Source organism: Labrus bergylta, chromosome 8, assembly GCF_963930695.1.
Source record: "Labrus bergylta chromosome 8, fLabBer1.1, whole genome shotgun sequence".
In the NCBI taxonomy this organism is placed as follows: domain Eukaryota; kingdom Metazoa; phylum Chordata; class Actinopteri; order Labriformes; family Labridae; genus Labrus; species Labrus bergylta.
The window spans coordinates 25,673,170-25,692,237 of record NC_089202.1 but is presented as its reverse complement, the minus strand read 5'-3'; the positions used below and the strand labels follow the sequence as shown (position 1 = coordinate 25,692,237).

General features: G+C 39.1%; 1 protein-coding gene across 1 annotated transcript in view; it reads right to left on the bottom strand.

Annotated features, from left to right (window-relative positions):
* LOC109987406 (intermembrane lipid transfer protein VPS13B) overlaps positions 1 to 19,068 on the bottom strand; it is a 278,167-nt gene that overhangs the window by 167,147 nt on the left and 91,952 nt on the right. The gene's annotated exons all lie outside the window — the stretch shown is intronic.

Sequence of the window (19,068 nt, the reverse complement as noted above, 5' to 3'; positions counted from 1 at the left end):
ATTTTGTCTATTACACTGTTCAAAGTGGTACAGCAGTATGCCAAGAATAACATTTTCTTCTGATAAATTTCACTGAAACTCAAGACTTTCTTTGGGTTTTGGTTTACTCTTAAATAATAATCTTTACCAACAATAAGTGGGTCCTGAGGTAATGCATCGGAATCCTATCAATAATGATTCCCATGCTGGCAGGATTAGCACAGGGTCTCTGGCGTGCGCTGGAATGTCCCTGCATGACGATAGGAGGATGTGTCAGCTCTAGGACTTTCAGCAGTTTAACGGACCTTTATGCACGAGCCCTTGAGGTTGTGCAAAGTTCTCCCATAACAAATCCTGATAGCTTGTTGCTTTGCCTGAAATTGTAATGTTTCTAAAGCCTGAACAGAGCACAGTTGAAAACTTTCTCTTGACACACATATGCACACATAGATCTACATTCTCACAGACACACAATTTATTTTATTTTAACTCTTTGGCCTGGCAAGAACAACTCCCTCATCCATTATTCACTGTGAACAATGCAAATAAAACAGCACTAATTTCCTGCACTTTTAAAGCTTTCAGTGACTGGTGGTCTTTGTGCATGCAAAGTAAATGTGTATTACTGCAAGCATGAGCTATGAGAAATGTGTGTGTGAGTCAGTACAATAAATGTGTGTTTTCTGTGTATTTATATGTAATGTGTGAAGTCTTTGTGTGTGTTTATCTGCAGTATATTACAGTGCCTGTATGTTACTTCACTGAGTTATGGTTAGAACTGGCACAGAATGAGCAAACTTTCTCATTGGATCAAGTCGAACCTTCTTCCTCTACTCATGGATCTATCTTTCTACCTTTTTCCTCTTATCTAATTCCCCCATCCATCTTTACCACCGCACCAACCGTGTCTCACTTACAACAATCTTAGTCAATCTTGTTTCTATTCCTCTCTGAACTGGTAACCTGTTGAACCAGCTATGTATAAGTTCTATCTTAATTACAGTAAGGGTTCAAAGTCCACACTAAACCCTAGGTTGAGACTAGTTGGTTTGTAACTTAAGCTGTTACATTGTTTGGTTGCATCACCATGATTTAAGGTTTGCCTGAACTAGAAGAGCTAACTTCCAAAGTAACCACTTTATTGTTGTAGAAGTTAGGTTTAATGTTCATGTGACAAATCAGTGGATTTCTTTTCTTAATGCAGTGTTTGTTAGAGCCTTGCCTCTCGTGCCTAATTGTATCTGAAGAGACTAAAATTAGAAAATAACTTCTGTTAACTGCTTTAGATCCACATATCGACATATCGATATCCATCCATGTCGACAAAAATATAAGTAAAACATGACACAGCATTATGATTAGGTGATAACTAAAGCCTTCATCCTCTGATCTACGGCAAACTAACAACTATGTAAACTAACAACAATGACATCGAGTGGTGGAATCTTCAAATAAAACATAAGATAATTTGACTGTACTCCACCATTGGTTGGTTGAAATTAGCTCTGCTTATGGAAGACGAAAGCAAGCGTACAAAAGTCATAACACATTTCTGAGAAACAGAGAGCGCACTGCAAACAAACAGCCTGTAGGCCTCTTCTGAAGACGCATTGGTTGTGTTTTATCTTTTAGTCTTACAACACAGAAATACAAATATATAGTAGAGCAAACTCCTTAAATGAGAGCAACTCCGCTGTGGGCTTTGGCACAGAATTGATATGAATAAAAGCCCAAAATAACTTAATGTACAAATAGGTTAAGAAAAGTTACAGTTTATAAAATTGTCCATTTTGTTGTGCAAGGGCCAGTGCAGAAGTTTTTGTGTTATTCATTGTTATTATTTTATTACCACGAGTATATCCGCAGCAGCTGTCATTTTGTTGTGGCTTTGTGTCATGTTATGCAATGACAGCCATGAACAGTTTGATGCATTACATCAACACTCAAAGGGTCCTCTTTCTGAGACAAACAGAGCAAACTGTCTATTAAATGTCTTTCTAACTGTAGCTTGACAGTGGCACAGAAACACAATACGTGCTAACCTTGGCTTTGATGCTTTGAAGAGCAAGTCTTCACCATTCACACTGTTTTCTTGTTTCATCACTGTGTTGATATTACCGCAGAAGAGTGACACATCCTTTGAAGCGTGCAGCACCATGAAAAGGCCGGGCATGCTTAGAAGGTGACCTCGGCAGCAGGCTAACTGTTGTTTTTCTCAGCTCTAACAGGGTGGCATATGGGTAATTACAGAAAGTGATGACAATGATAACAGGGCTAGTTTTCTTTCTTCCTAAATGATTCCTCAAGAAAACAGCTCAGTGGCCTAGACTCTGAAAGTACACACAACCACAGAATGTTAGTGCAGGCAGCTTTAGACACACACTTACCTTGACACCCACAGTGGACCTATTAATGTCAAAGGTGTTTTTTTTTTTTAAGACCAGTAGGGTTACAAGAGAGAACGGGGCTGCTGGTGTTGTTTTACAGCTGCCTGACATCAGGCTGCTCACAGCTCTTAGGCATCAGTAGAGCGAGAGAAGGCATATAATCATTACGCCCTGAAAAGGTTCTTTCTGGGCTCACAGCCACAGTGATCTTACATTCACACAGCTTTCTGTCTTCAAATCAAATCAAATTCTATGAAGTTAAGTGGTCCATGCATTGGCATATATATAAATGCAAACTCTACTTTTGTCCAGTCACTGCAAATACGAAATTTAATAAAAATGGGAGCAGTTAGGTCAGTGCAAGTTTAGAATCAAGTCCAACTCGGGAACCCAAATCCCTGATTGAGGTTAAAGAGGGCACAACCTCGCAAATAAATGGCCATGACCCCACCTTCAGAGTCAAAGACAGGCTAAAAGGGGTAGTAGGTGCTCACCACCCACCCCCAAAGGAAAACAGAGAGGGGACGATTCATGTTCAAGCTCGCTAATCGTGCCCTCAGAATCATTTCATTGTTGGACCCAAGGCAGCGCTGGGACCCTGTGTCCAGCTTCTACAACAGAAAATAAATAAATATAGCCCAGCTCGTGTCAGCCAGATGACTTCTGACAGGTTTGGTTAATTTCGAAGCCAAGTAGCAAAACAAAACATTACGCCAGCGTGCAGGGCCTACGCTGCCTTTAATTGCTTTTCCGATGAGCTCATGACTTGAAGGTGTCCTGGAGCGAGTTGTGCAGCCCAACAGGTGTTCTACTAGTGTGTGTGAGACTGTGAGCGTGGTTTTTTATTTTCTTCTGTGTGCGTGTGTGTGTGAGTAAGAGAAGACATAAAGAGAAGGGGAGAGAGAGAGAGAGAGAGAGAGAGAGAGAGAGAGAGAGACAGAGAGAGAAAGCTGTTGACACAACCAAAAAAGGGACTCAGCTGTGTGTGGGTGGGTTCAGGGAGCAGTGTGTGCAGTATATATTGTGTGTGAGTGTTTATGATGGTAAAGGGTAAAATGGTAAATGGACTTGAGCTTGTAGCGCTTCTTAGTCTTCTGACTTTTACACCGCATGTCACACCTACCTGTTCACACACTGATGACAGAGGCTGCTTTGTAAAGTGTCCAGGAATATTAACTAATCCCATACATACACATTCATATGCCACCAACCAAGCAGCGGGAGCAAAGAGTTTTTAAACAATGGACAATGTGTCAATGTGCTACAGGAGCTGGGGGATCGAACCCTAAAACCTTCTGTCGACAGACTGCCGACTCTACCACTGAGCCACAGCCGCCTCTATAGAAGTGCATACACGCCAGCAACACAAGGAGGTGTTTCTATTTATATTCATGTGTTTTTGCAGTATGAGAAATACTGACTCCTGAAGCCACATCCTGTCTGTAACATCCACTCACAAAGTCACATCACATTCAGGCACAATTACACTGTGCTGTTGTTCCCCTGCTGTGCTGTGACCCAGCAGCCAAGGGGCAATGCTGCTCAGGGCAATGTAGCCCGGGGGTTCAGGAAGGACACGGGCAGGTTGAATGGAAACAGATCCTGGTCCATGGAAAGAACTGCTCTCACTCTGGGCCCTATAATTCTCTGCACTTGACGCAGATATACACTGAACTGCTCCAATCTTTCATGGGTTGAAATCAAATATATATGGACTGTAAACAAAAGGCCTATTCCGTGTTCACCAATTTGTTTATATCCGTGTTTGTGAGCACTTAACCTTAGCTGAGATAATCTGTCCACCTTACAGGCGATTAAACAGCATGATTATTGCACAGGTGTACCTTAGGCTGGTCACAATAAAAAGCCACACTATACAGCTGAATCTTGAAAAGAGACATAAACTGTATTAGGAACTGAACGATGGGTTTCACAGATATCCGGGGGGGGGGGGGGGGGGGGGGGGGGGGGGTGTCAGAAAACCTGTTAGTATGTGGTTGGACCACCATTTGCCTCACAGGCAGTGTAACACATCGCCTTCGCATAGAGTTGATCTGGTTGTTGATCGTGAGTCAGGATGATGTACTACTGTGGAGACTACTTATCGTAGAGAAATGAACATTCACTTCATGTGCAACAGCTCTGGTGAACATTCCTGCAGTCAGCATGCCAATTGCATCCTCGCTCAAAACTTGTGGCACTTGTGGCATTGTGCTGTGTTTATGTGTGAGTGGCCTTTCATTGTGACCAGCATTAGGCTATAATCATGCTGTCTAATCAGCATCTTGATCTGCCACACTTGTCAGGATGATCGATTATCTTGGCAAAGGAGATGAGCTCAATAACACAGATTTAAAGGTTTAGGCCTGTTGTGCCATGGAAAAGTCTTCAACCTTTGCTTTCAACTCGAGGAAAGTCAAAGCAAAAACAGAAGTGTTTCCTTTATATTTTTGCTCAGTGTATAAAAATGCTTAATTCAGGCAGCCTATTGGCTGAGATAGTCACTTTCATCTCACATAAACTCCTGCAAGTATAGAACCATTGAAAAGAGACTAGGGATTAGTATCTTGCTGTACAATGATTCTTTGAGATCGCTGCTGGCACATGCATCTTTAACTATGATTTCAGCCTTTCATTGGCTGGCAGACTCAACCCGAGATATGAAGGCTAAGTAGACGGCTAATCATGTTCAACACAGGAAAAAAGAAAGAAAACATTAAGAATCTTCAAGAAAACATTAAGAGCCTGATTTACAATAAAAGATTGGTTGTACATAGAAACATTAAATTGTGTTGAATAAAGCCCAGCAGAGCCAAACAAAGTTGCATTTGTAAATCCGTTTAACAAATTCCTCTGAAACATGACTGGGGTCAACACTCGTTGTTTTAGTTTTGTCTTGGACTGGACTGTCAATAGAAGCATTGAATAGGGCTAACACTACATATTCCAAAAAGGAGCAATGGACTTTGCACCTCCATAGCATCCAGTCTACTATTAACAAGTAGTAAGGTCAGATAAGGAGTTTGGGGAATTGAGACAGCACTCTTGAGTTACATATGTTGAATAAAGCCTCCAAAGCCTATATTATCCTGTTAGCAGATTCCTATCCTTAATCAATCCACATAAAACCTCATGTTGTTGAAAAGACAACCAGACAATTGGGGCCTGTGCTCTTTCTGAAACCCAAGAAGGCCTTATACTCACTATTACAGCTGTTATCATTCTCTCTGTCCACTTTCTCCTCCACACTTCTCTGATACGTCCACAAAAATTCACCTTTTTGTCTCTCCCACCTCAAATCACACCAAAGGAAAATACTTAAAGTCAAAACTTAATGTGAACTGGCCCGTGTCGGCAAGATAGCACGCCTTCTTAATGAGAAATAAAACAGACTGGGTTCTGATTGCATTAATGTATCATTACCGTATCCATCATGTACATACAGTGCACTGTGTGAACTCTTAATGAGCCCCAGTGTAATTTAAGAGGAGCAGGAGAGACACTTCTGAGCTCATTAAAATAAACAGACTTCTGCTTCTGCTCCTGCTTTCCCACAGAGTCTTTTTTTTTTGCACAGTTACCTTGAACACTCCTTATCACAGCTATCATTCAGATGGCTCATGGGCTTTCTCTACAGTTCAAGCTGAGTTCCCTCAGTTTGTCATGAGGAAAGGGAGGTAAGACATTTTACAGCTGTCATTAGCTGGGGGGCCTTTCAAGTATTTTTTATAAGAATAGCAATTTAACAACAAAGAAAGTCCATTGCAAATGGGAAGATTTGAAGTTAACTTGATATGGCAAAATGTTGACTTATAGTAGGTTAGGTAAAAATGTCCATAAAAAGTTGTGTATAGAAAAAGCAGTACTGTTCATTTGAAACTTCACTCTTTGCCAGGAAGGAGATACTGTCATTACTATTGTATTTTTCTTTGTTGGTTACTCTGTAGACCAGTGAAGTATTTATTGTGAATGTCCAAAAAAAGATCCAACGACTATTCACCCAAAAGCGTGTTGTAGAGATAATAAAATTAAGTTTTTGTTTTGACCTCAAACATTTTTAACATGATATAAACATCAATCCATTATAATCCACAGAAAAAAAACATTTGTTCAAATTTGCTTAGAAGCGATGTGCAGTGGTTGCGCGACAGATAAAAAATCGTTTATTGAGGTTCACTGTGTGACATTTTTATTTGTGTCATTACGAAAAGAATACGAACTACATCATCCTGTACTCCACAGAGCATTAAGGGTGAATTGAGACTACATCATTTTATTCAATCGCCTCAATTTTCCCCCCACTTCTATTTTTTTTTTTACAGAATCTCCATTCCCTCAGTCTTAAATCTTGTTCTATTTTCAGGTAACCTTCGAAAGGTCAAGGTCACTTTGCTAATGAGATGACTTTGGAAGTTGGATATGCTGGACTGAAGAATTTGACTGCAGTAGAGTCTATCATCATCGTTAGCCTGATTATTAATGCATTGTATCCATCTGTCTAATCATCTAGTCATCAATTCTACTGGTTTGAGTATCTTTATCAGGCAATTTGTCTGTTCAGTCTATAGGTTAAGTTACGTTATTTTTAATAGCCAATGTCCTCTAGACCCTTCTTCATCTATTTATATTTTACATTCTCTGCTCGTCCTTCTCAGTTCACAATCCACAATCCAACGCGTCCTTTTTTGCTTGCCATAGTAGATTGAAGATTACCCCTCTTAAAGACATAGCCTTAAGTGGTTGCACATTTGACCCATTTAGCAATTTGGTATAATGGTTTCAGGATGACCTATTTTAGCTGCAATGCAGGAAAGAAGGGATATAATGTAAGATGAAACATGGGTTTTGATAGGCTGTTTTCCTTGTACTAGAAGGGGGTCACAGCTGTGTCACCAATATGAGAATGTGTTCAAAGAGAGAATAACATGTTCACCATTAGAGAACATTCAAGCAAAGAACAGTATAAGGCTGTTTTGGATTCATAAAGGCATTTTGTTCCAATAAGGACATTGTTGAACAGATATAAGATAAGAATGCTCTCTTACCTATGTTACATTAAAACCAAAACACTTACCTTCACAGTGAACATTGTTTTCAAAAATTTTGAGTCTACAAGACGGATAAGAATGAACGCTCACCAAGAACCTTAGATTTTGTTGTGTCATGATGCTTCAGGGAAGACCTCTTTTGAGTCTGTTCTGTAATTAGTCACTGTTGAATGAAGCCACGGTTCAAAAGCTCCTCAATGACAGCAGAGTAAAGGCATAGTGTATGCCTTGTTTTAGAAAGCTGTTGTTTATGTCTGCACACATATGGACGGTAAGGAGGAGGACGTCTTTTTACCCATCAGAGCTGCATTTAATGCCCGTTGTGCACACAAACAAAGACTGTCTGGGCCACCTTCATCACAGGATTCTAAAACGACAATCAGTTGCCCTACCTTAACAAATCATGGTACAAAAAGCAATGTTGAGTCCCCTTCACGAGACACACCCAAATATTTCCTCAAACAGGACCGAAAAGGAGTAGAGCGAGATTGGGGAACGATATGGACAAAGAACATGGGAGTACAAGAGATCAGGAAAGGATAGATTAGCAGAGTGGAGCAAGAGAGGGGAGGCAAGAGATATATGGGAATGGGGAGGAAAAGCAGAAGAGAGAGAACGAGAGAGGAAGGACAAGTCTTTGAAGGTAGAAAAGCAACAGCAGCAACTGCCAGAGGGGCCACACTTATACCTCAACCTCTAATCTGAGTGTTATTATCAGGACATGGTCTACGTCTAACGGAAGAGACCCTTACCAGACCTGCTAGCTCTGTCTGTCCGGTTAATTATTATTAATTAAAAATACTACATTTCTTATATAATAAAAAGTTTGGTTAATAATAAATGCTCAAAAAGTACAGATGCCATTGTGGCCAATGACACAGGAAAATATAGTTATATAGTGAAGCATGTTAACTAACAGGTAAACAAATTAAGCAGAGTAAGTATTATGAGGGGGCAGCTTTGGCAGAGTCCAAAAAACGACATTTTTGATTGTGCGACAAGGAACACCACACAGTTCTGCCACACTGGTCGATGTGGTACTTTGGTTAGACATGAACAAGATGTCTCAATAGTTCTGGTGCCCCTGAAACAGCTCTGCAAGATTCCTGGGGAACACGGGTGTAGGCCTTATTAAAGTTCACAAAACAAATTAAGATAATATGTGGAGACATTTATGTCCTGTCAAAACAGGCACCCCCTTTCGAAATGGGAATCACAATCTTTGTCTGGCAATCAACAGGCACTGTATTCCTTTTCTACGTAGCACATAAGAGCCTTTTGGCATGAGGTCAACTGCAGGCTAATTTTCCGATATGTAAGCAAGCCTGACTAAACATTGGCCAATACTTCAGCCACTTTATGTGACCAAGCCCATTATCTATAAATTGTGTTATTCATGTGAATTATAAACGGAAAAGGGGAAAGAAAGGTAAATGAATTCATAAATTAGATAACAGTAATTATAATTTAACAACAGCCAATATACTAATAATAACATTATGCAATATTTAAGGGGTATGGGAGATGTGTGGTCACCTTACTTTTCAAGTTAGAGTGAAGGTAATGCTTCAGTGAGTCTTAGGATAGCCAGTCTAAGACGGGTATTCTACTATTATTTGAAGCTTTATGAACTTGACTGCTGAACTGTTAATTTTAAACACGAGAAGGCCGATGGAAGCTATTCTCTAGTGGCTATTAGTGTCGAGAACAAGTCCTTTCATCTGTAGACCTTGTATATGCTATGAGGGAAAGAGAGTGGGGCTAGGACTGCCTGTGTTTACTGCCTGTTTATCTAAGTGGGCATGTGTGGAGCTCGGGGGCCATGACAGGTCAAACCACACACAGAGAGAAGAGTCCAGGGTCCTCAGAGGACCACTAAAAGTGATGAGAGTTTACTACTACTGCTTGATCCATAACTCCTGCTGCTGCTTCTGCTGCACTCACACAAGTTTGTGCTAACATGCTGACATACACTCACCCCCTGACTAAGAGTGATGAGAGTTTATTACTACTGTGTTGAGACTAATTGCCCCTGGGTAAGAAGACAAGTTGAGTGTTCCTGTGGACCTTTAGGCCCCCAAGGCAGAGAAAGGAATAACACAGCTTTCGGCCAAGCCATTACTCTAACTCTGCTGTTTTATAGACAAAAAAATAAGGATTTAAAAAATCAAAAGTTTATTAAGAGACCTTTGCTTTCAGTAAGTTATAGATACATTTCAGAAAGCAGTTATCCTCACTATTGTCATGCAAATACAACTGAGCTCATAGCTGTCTTGAATATCACACAGCAAGCATTTATACTGTAGGGGAGAGATGTGCTTTACGATAGATGGTTATACTGCTAAACCCCTGCATAATCTTGATTTGTTGTACCAGTGCCAGTACAGAGGACTGTTATACCTACCAAGTGCTATTGATTAGTGGATACTGAATAAGCTACCAGCAACCAGCAAATCAAAGGCAAGCAGTCTGGGTTGTTTTCTCATGGTAGAGGGCCTGTGTATAAAAAGGGCTAAATAAAATAAACTTATAATTTGACTGGAATTGGAGACAACAAGTGCTGCTGCAAGAAAAGACTGTGATGTGTGATTTCTTGCGGTTTGGGTTAATCCTGATTGAGGAGCCCCTGAGTTGAAATGTCAGCAATTTGAGACTAAAACAAAAATAATTACACCCGGGGTTAATGAACACATCTGCCTGAGGCCTGGAGAACGAGAGAGAAGAAGGAGAGGACGCAGGAGAAAGAGAGGCAAGGTTTAAAGAAAGACAGAAAGAATATACTCTAAAGAACAAGTTGGTGTGGTAATTTAAATACTTCACTTAAATTAAGTCTATGATATTGCCAATTTCTGTCTTAAGTTAATAGTATTAGTCCAAAGAGTCAGAAAAAAACAAGTAAAAGGAAAAAAAGTTAGTGAACAGACTGGCAGTCTCATACAGAGCCATGTGGTCATTTTCTATGCCCGGGGCCTAGTGCTTCAAAAGGTTACATTTCAATAAGGATGAACAGTTTTTAAAATCTACTTTTTTGCCATGCAGGATCAGGTAATGCAGCTCAACCAAAGATCTGATCTGAATCCATTCCCCTGCTCTGTTCAGAATTATCCAAATTATTGCAATCAAACTTAAAGATTTGGACACAAACTGGACGTTCTGGATAAAATCCAAGATTGGATAATCTGATTTTATCTGATTTTTGTATTCCTTGTTTTTCCTTTGAACAGGACATTTTCAAGATTTGATCAAATCCGGTACGTTTAACGCCATCAGATAATTTTTGAATAAATAGAGCCTGTTCAGAGCTTTCCCTCAAGGCTACTGACCTTTATGTCTTAAGGATGAAACATGAAGAATGGTAACACCATGCCTCCTCTTTACTTGCACCCATCACCCTCAGGCTTACACTTGTGTTTTTCAATCTGCTTTTAACTTTGCTGTTTTGTCTACACACTTTATCTCAGTTATGCAGGGAGCTTCCCAAAACAATAACATTGATCACTATGTGGCACCTGCACTGCTATACTGATTTGTATGTGTCCTTAGCAAAGCACTCTGGATGTGTTGAGTTCTAACAAGGCATTAGTGGAGGTTGAATGGTAAGAATAAAAGTATTTGTTGTGAGTCTGTGCATGTGCTACTTCAAAAGTAGAAAAGTATTGTGTCTGAATAAGTTTAATGATTAATGGATCCAAAGTTGCACAGTGCACTGTACTGATATTATTTTCAGATAACACAAGTTTGGCCAAAATTAACATTCATATTCATCAATATTTTTTTCAGTGGAGATTATCTTTGCTTCTCTTTTCTTTCTGTCATTCAAGGCCTGTTACACTACTGTACATGTCAGCATTCACGCTTTCGCACATCTATCATGATAATTAGGTGCCATTATAGGCAACCAATCAACTTATCATTAACACACATATCACCATAGACTTGGTGCCCAGACTTCCTACAGGAGCAATTTGGGGTTCAGTTAAATCAGCCCAAAATGTTGCCCAAAATGTTGCTCAATTATTAGGTATTAAGAAGCTGTAGTAGTTATTTTCTGTGAAGGCCAAGTTTTTTTTTTTTATCCAGTCAAGTTTGTTTGTGTATACTTTACTTCAGGACACTTCACCTCAGAACGTTTCATCATCTTATCTCTAATAGCTGGCCGGCCAGTGAACAGCTGTGTTAGGGGAATGCATACACGCTGATAGCTACAGAAACAACAGAAACCCACATCAAAGGAGCTTCATTGGTGGACCACAATTACAAAACCTTTATCCGGTGATTCTATGACACATCATCACTTACTGGCATTACGATTAAAGAAAGACAAGAAAATGGTCAGACATTAGCTGACCCAAACTATTTCATTTGTTCATGTCTTCTTTTTCTTTTATTGCTTTTTCTAGTGCTATTTCTCACATAATGCCGTGTTGGCCTTATAATGCCACCAATCGTTAACCACAGCATTCAACTCCATATTCATATTTAATGTTCATCATTCTCCTTTTTTCTGCTGATGGCAAACCAGAAACGAGCTTGGTTAACAAAGAACTTAACTACCGCAAAAGACATAAAAAAACAAAAAAACATTACACACACACACAACTACACACATCTACAGAGACACACACACACACCATTGTGTTGGAAAATGTGCAGTCAATGCTCTGGATAATGGGCTTTACGTCATGTGGACCTATAAACCCAGCTCAGGTATGGGTTTATTTTTCTTGGACATATCAGATAAATCGTAAAATAAGAATCTCACTGACAGACTAACAGCTTAATAATGCGGCACTACTCGTGCTTTAAAAAATGTTAAGTAAAATTGCTGTTAAAATAAACTCCTGCATCTCCTCAGGCAAACTTTCATGCCATCCAAGATTGGTCCAATCTCACTATGACCACTGTTGTACGTCAGGTCTGCTGTACTGTCAGGCTACTCCTATGCAGATGTGCAGGTGCTGAGGTTTACATCTAAATGGTAGATGGACTTCAGCTTGTACAGTAAAGTGCTTTTCTAGTCTTCTGACTTCTTTAGTGCTTTTGAACTGCATGTCACACCTACCCATTCACACACTGATGGCAGAGGCTGCTATGTAAAGCGGCCAAGTAACTAATTCCATTTAAACATTCATACGCAGCTGATGAAGCAGTGGAAGCAATTTGGGGTTAAGTGTCTTGCCCAAGGTCACGACGGACTCTACCAACTGGGCTACAGCTGTCCCAGAGCCAGCTTGTTCTCCAATTCGAAAAAATGGGATGTAAGTAATAATTTACTCACTCTCAAGTCAGTCAAAACCAATGGACATTTTGAGGGTTAAAGTAATTCTGAGTAAAATAACAGCTGCAAAAGCAAGGTTTGGCTTTGACAGGCGTTTGGGAGGACACGTGTGAATGTAAGTTTCACAAAAGGTTGAAATCAAAATGCAGGTTTTTGAGTCACTTTGAACATGACTCTTCAAACATCATAGTGCTTTGGTTATATATTGCTAATTTATTGTAATCAACAATGTTTTCTGCGGCGATGTTCTATTCCATTTTGCTAAAAAATGACAAACCTAAAGTATCTGTCAGCATTCAACTACTTAAAACATATTTACATTGATAATTATGTGCCATGCAAGGCAACTTTTACAAACAATTCAATTTGAAGTTCAGTATCTCGACTGAGGAAAATTCAACATGAAGACTGGAGGAGCCAGTCTGTTGCGCTTCTGTTAACTTCTGGCCTTTTTTACATTCAGGATTAATTGACACTGTCTTCTGATCCTAATTGCTCACTGGCCCCTCTCAGGTTTCCTCTCATACCACCCCACCATAAAGTTAAGGGAGTGTGGATGTTATGTGTGGAGCTGCTGGCTCACCCGGCAATGACCTGCCTCCACTGCTTTACTACCTCTGATTACATCTATTGCTGTCAACCAAGATGGACCTCCAAAGAAAGGTCATTGGAGCCTAAGATACCTCGGAAATATCTTCTGTGCTATAAATGCATTCAACACACACAAACCTAAGAAAACCATTTCATGTGTATTGTAATGCACCATTGTGGTTGAACATTAATCAATGCTGTCAATTTACTAGTCTATCTTCATTCTGCATATTCCCATGATGGCCGTGTTGCTGTGACCTCACGTTCAGGGTGGGATACAGAAAGCTGCATTGTGTCTTAAGGTGTGTGTCTGTAATGCCCTAGATTTGAGTCATCTTGCAAACCTGAGCAACTATTTTGATTTCAAATCTTCCCCATATCTAATGGGTTATTAAATATGTTTTGAATAATATTCCCTGTTAAATCTCCAGATTTTCAGTATGCATTGACTGTGTACTTTCTTATCAGGGATCGTTGAAATGAAAACCGTTGCTCAGATTAGCAAAGTTAACATGACTTAAACCTGGAGCATAACAGTGAGACACGATAACAACATTTGGCCTCCCACCTTGAGTGTGACGTCACGGCAACATGGTCATCAGGGGAATATGCAGAATGAAGATTGACTAGTAAAGTGACAGCATTGGTCATTAATATGGTCAATAGGACCACTTCAAGATTCAAGATTAAAAACACTTTTTCTATCACATAGTGAAAGAAAATAACCTTTGGTTAGAGGCTCAAACAACATAAAAACATTCACACCCAATAGACTCCACATAAAATCATACCAAAAGTCCAATAAATGAAAAAAAGCACATTAAACAGTCGTGTTTATCTTGCCTTTAGCTCCTTCTTCACATTCAATCAGGCAAATTGCAGAGATACAAAACTTTCCCAACAGCAACATGGTCCAGCAAATGGCAGGATGGTCAGTTGCTCTTAATGAGAAAATGGTACTTAACATGAGGTTAATAATTCTGCCAATGAAAGCAAAAATTGAATTTATTTTATTTTCAATTTTGAATGGCAATTTGGTCCATTTTTTTCCCTGCTGGCCTTACTTCACTTTACTGTACCACTTTAGTTCACTAAAATGATATCCGGTTGGCCATCAACCACTCGCCTGAATCTATGTTTAAGCAGCTAGGCAGTAAGAATGACAACAGAGGTTATGTTAAATAATTGGAATCTTAATTTTTCCAGAAATGATTATGATCTCTGTCGTAATTGACTGGGGTAAAAAATACTGAAAATGTAGCCGGAACAACATCCCTAAACAGAATAGCTGGCTTTACTCTATTATATTGATTTAAGAGTGGGCATCCACTCGTGACTCAATTGTATGAGTTGGTTTTGGCAACAACAGGGAAGTCTAAGGTCATGCTAGAAGCATGTCTTACATACCCTGGAGGACTCACTGGGAAGACTTGGAGAAAGGTGAAAACGGAGGCTGCTATCAGCATGATCAAGACGTAGATTAATAATAGACAAATTGAATAAGATGCATTCCAATACCTTAATTATTAGTGTGTAAACAACAAATATATATTCTTATCGTATGAAAAGTCAAAGGTTGACCTGACATAAGAAAACATGCTAATGTCAGGGACCGACATTCCACTGAGGAACTGAGTTTAACAAAAGGGTGTAACTTTCATGTCATGTCTGGTTCATAGTACAATAAAATACAACAATCATTTCAAGGCGCTTACTCTGAACTTTGTTCTGTGATCTCAAGATGAGATAACTAAAACTTTAATATTTATGGCTTTTGTAGACGACATGGCTTTGTAAAAGAAAAATTTTGAAGACACAAAATGAAGAAAATCAGGGCAAGAGAAGACCACATCTGATCAAAGAGATAAGTCATAAAATATTGCTTATTGTGGCTATAATGGCAAATTTATAGGAAAAGAGGGATTTTTTTTTATCTTGATCCGTTGTGGAGAACACCGATTTAATTAAAAAAGAAATGAAATAATGAGCCATTGTTCACTGGGAACAAATTTACAGGACAAAAGTCACAGTTCAAAAGACCCAAAATGTATTCAATCTTTACTTAAGAGACATTCTGGGGGGAGGGAGATCTAAATCTGGGTTCATAAAGTCACAGTAACACATAAAGAAAGGACTGTTGACAAGAAACAAAGAGAATCGCACATTTCCCCGCAATTTATATTCCTTTCCCTTACATGTTTCGTCGTAGGAATGGAATTAGTAAATACTGATGGACTCTTTACACAGCAGCCTCTGCCATCAGTGTGTGAATGGGTAGGTGTGACTTGTGCTGTAAAAGCACCTTGAGTAGTCAGGAGACTAGAAATTTACCATTTAGTCTATTTACCATTGCTGACCAAATTGTGATATCATTAATAATGATACCTCTATATGACCTACAAAAGCAAACCAGACCATACACCACAAGATTATTTCTATATTATTATTTTCATTTTTTACAGGAAACTGTCGTGGAGTAAGTGTCAGATGAAGTGTTAATTACAGCAAGATTCAGAAACATCCCATTTTTTATTTTCCGAGCACTAAATAAGTGATCAGTTTTACAGTTATAAAAACAGCAAGAGGGGATTTTATTTATACAGCACAATATCAGCAGAGACATAAGATTGTTCCACAGGGTTGGCCAATTATATTGGGCGGTATATCGTATCTGATTTGACACAATATTTATATTTTCTTATTAAAATGACAATATATTAGGGAGAATAACACTGCAGAATCTTTTTTACAGTAAGCCGTAGTAAACTTGCGCGGGTCGATCACCTTTCTCTCATCAAATCATTCAAGTTACGGCCAGAGCTAAATAACAGACAACAAACAAACACATACAAAAATATTTGTAAAAAAAAAAACAATAAAGCCTATTAGGAATGACAATTAGAATTGTCTGTTTTTAGAAAATCAAATTACACCCTGTCATCCTTCATCTTTTCCTGAAACAGAGACGTATCTCCACCTTACTGCCACCAAGCTTTGGTTTATTTGTCAAGAAAATGACCCTCATTGTGTTTAACATATCTCTAATATTGTCATCACCAATTATTTATTTGCAAAGAAGAGGCCCTTTTAAATGTCCACATTCCTTCTGCCTCTAAGCAGAAACACAATTTCCTACACACACACGCATATACACACACACACACACACACACACACAAACAGATGCCTGCAGCCTAGGCTAGATGTGTTTATGACAGAATTTCATACAACCATTTTGCATATTTATAATGTGCCTAGGTGCGTGTCAGCTCTGCTTGGAGAGTGAGTGTGGGTAATTTGCTTGATGCATGGCTGTTCCCTGAAAAGAATTTCCAACACACTTGGCCCTCTCTCCTCTTCTTGTATAAACTTCTGTTGAGCCCCCTTCAGATTATGTATCTCTATAATCACTTCAAAGCAAAACTGCTGGTGAGAAAAAAGTGTGGCTATGTCATATGTCAGAGAACCATAATATTACTGGGTAATTAACATTTTAAAAGATTTCCTTCCACATGACAGAGCTCTGGTTCTTCCGCTTACAATTTATTATTTGATGACAACATTATCAAAATCTAATGATTTTTTTTAATCAATCACATCAAAGACAGAGATATCAATTAAAGCTGTGTCCACAACCAAACAACCATGTTCTCTGGAAAGTGTTGTAGCCCTCTGATTTGAATTACACCCCTGTTTATCTTTTAGTCTTTTTTTCAGATGCTTGAACTCTAAACTAACTGTGCAAGGATGTACAGACCTTGAATGTCATCCAAACTTGGTCCTTTTAAATCACTATTAAATAAAAACAGAAGAGTTTTTGCTTTACTCTGTTACATCAGGCTGAAACATAATTCTAGGGATAATTAAGTTTAGATGGTGTGCCCAGGGGGGTGGTATATCATCGACTTCACAGTGGGGGGAACTCAAGATAATAAACAGCACACCACAAGGGGGCACTGACGTAGCAAGGACCTGTAAAAGGTCAGAGAGGCTTTGATTAACAACCCATAGATGAGGGGGAAGGGGACATTTGGTTGTGGTTGCAGAAGATAAGAGTTTCATTGGAAGAGTACCTCAAGAGAGAAAAGCTTTAAGGACAGAGAAAAATCTAAGTTTCAATAAATGGGAAAAGCCAAAGAAGAGGGGATGCAAAGATAGGGAGAACAGGGAAATGAATGGGGAACGTCTAAAAATAATTTAGGATTGCAGTGACACAAGTTTAACTGTATTTGCAGTTGGCAGGAATTAACCAAATAAATACCTAAATATTAAGGCTTCGAATTGTCAAACAATGCTTAGCTGCTTCAATGGGGGGATTACAATAGAGATCACTTGTATGCTACAAAGTTTAGGAATCATTCTTAGACAGAATCAAAGTTTCAAACAACCTGTCAAATAATAGCATCATGACCTTTCCTCTCTTTTGATAAAGCTTAGCATCCCATCCAAACTAAACATTCAAATTTTCCTTTTGGGAATTTATGAAATATATTAAACTCTGTTTGCCAGTGCTGTCCTTTGAATGGCCGCCCCACAGATGTGCGCATATACACACACACACACACACAAACAAGGACTATGGCCTCCCAGAGAGATCTTCCAGTAAAACCACAGGTCCCAGAGGGAGGCGCCCTGGTGTCTCTGTTGTGACCCATTCCTTGAACAGGCCTGGAGAAGTTACTTCTACATCAGTGAATGCACTCAAGAAGGAAATGTCAGTCCTTTCATTTTTTCTCTCTGTACCAAAAATCTGAACAACTGGAAAGTCCCACTGCTCAGCCACCATAACAGTCACGTTTTCGGCCCATCAGACTCTTAATGTTTGTTATGTTGCCCTAGTTGTTATCTATACACTTGCTTGCATCAGTGTGATCCTCTCACTCACTACTACATTAGGAAAAAAAAAGTAGTACTGAGTCAAAATATTTCTGAGGGACAGAAATATGGTTAAGAGAAATGTAAAACATTCCAGTTCCATCATCCAAGATCCCAGTAACACCCTGTGTACTGCTTGTATCCTTCATACCACCACTACTACAGCTCCAGTATGTCTGTGTAAAATATTCCAAAGAAGTCTAAGCCCTGATCTGTTTCTGTGCCCTTTACTGCACTCTTCATTACTTGATATGTCTCTCTGACTCTTGCAGGCTATAAGGGAGAAACAAAAAGATGAAGAGCATGGTGGCTAATGTAACATATTTGCTAAAGCAGAGACACACAATCAAGTAAAATCAAGGATTATTTTATGACTACAGTAGCTACTAAACTGGAAACAATTCAGTAAAACTTGGCACATGTTGTTTTTGCTAATTGCGGGAGCATCCAGACACAAAATTCTGAACATTTATGTGTCCTAATTTTAAAGTTTGCATGTAATTAGTCACATACATGAAAAAGAAGACCACAGACAGCATTAGTGCACTTTTTAAACTCAAAATCGATCATATTTATAGTGTTAAACATTTTAACTCATAGGAAGCTTCCTGAAGTAGTTTCTTATCAGTAACATTTTCTGAAAATAATAATATCACTCATAGTAATATTGACTCAACTGTGCATACTAATGTGACTCAAAGCTTGCAAACAATTTTCTGAGTGGGGCATAAGTATATTAAAACTGATTGAGGTGAGGAAGTGAGGTTCTCTCTACAGTTCCCAAAAAAAGACAAAATCAGATCTGTATCTGAAGGTGGAAATACATTGGATTGTGACTAAAGACATCCTTTAAGACCCAGACCACCGGTAGTAGCCCGGGGTTTCCAATCAAATACGGAAGAGGTATAATT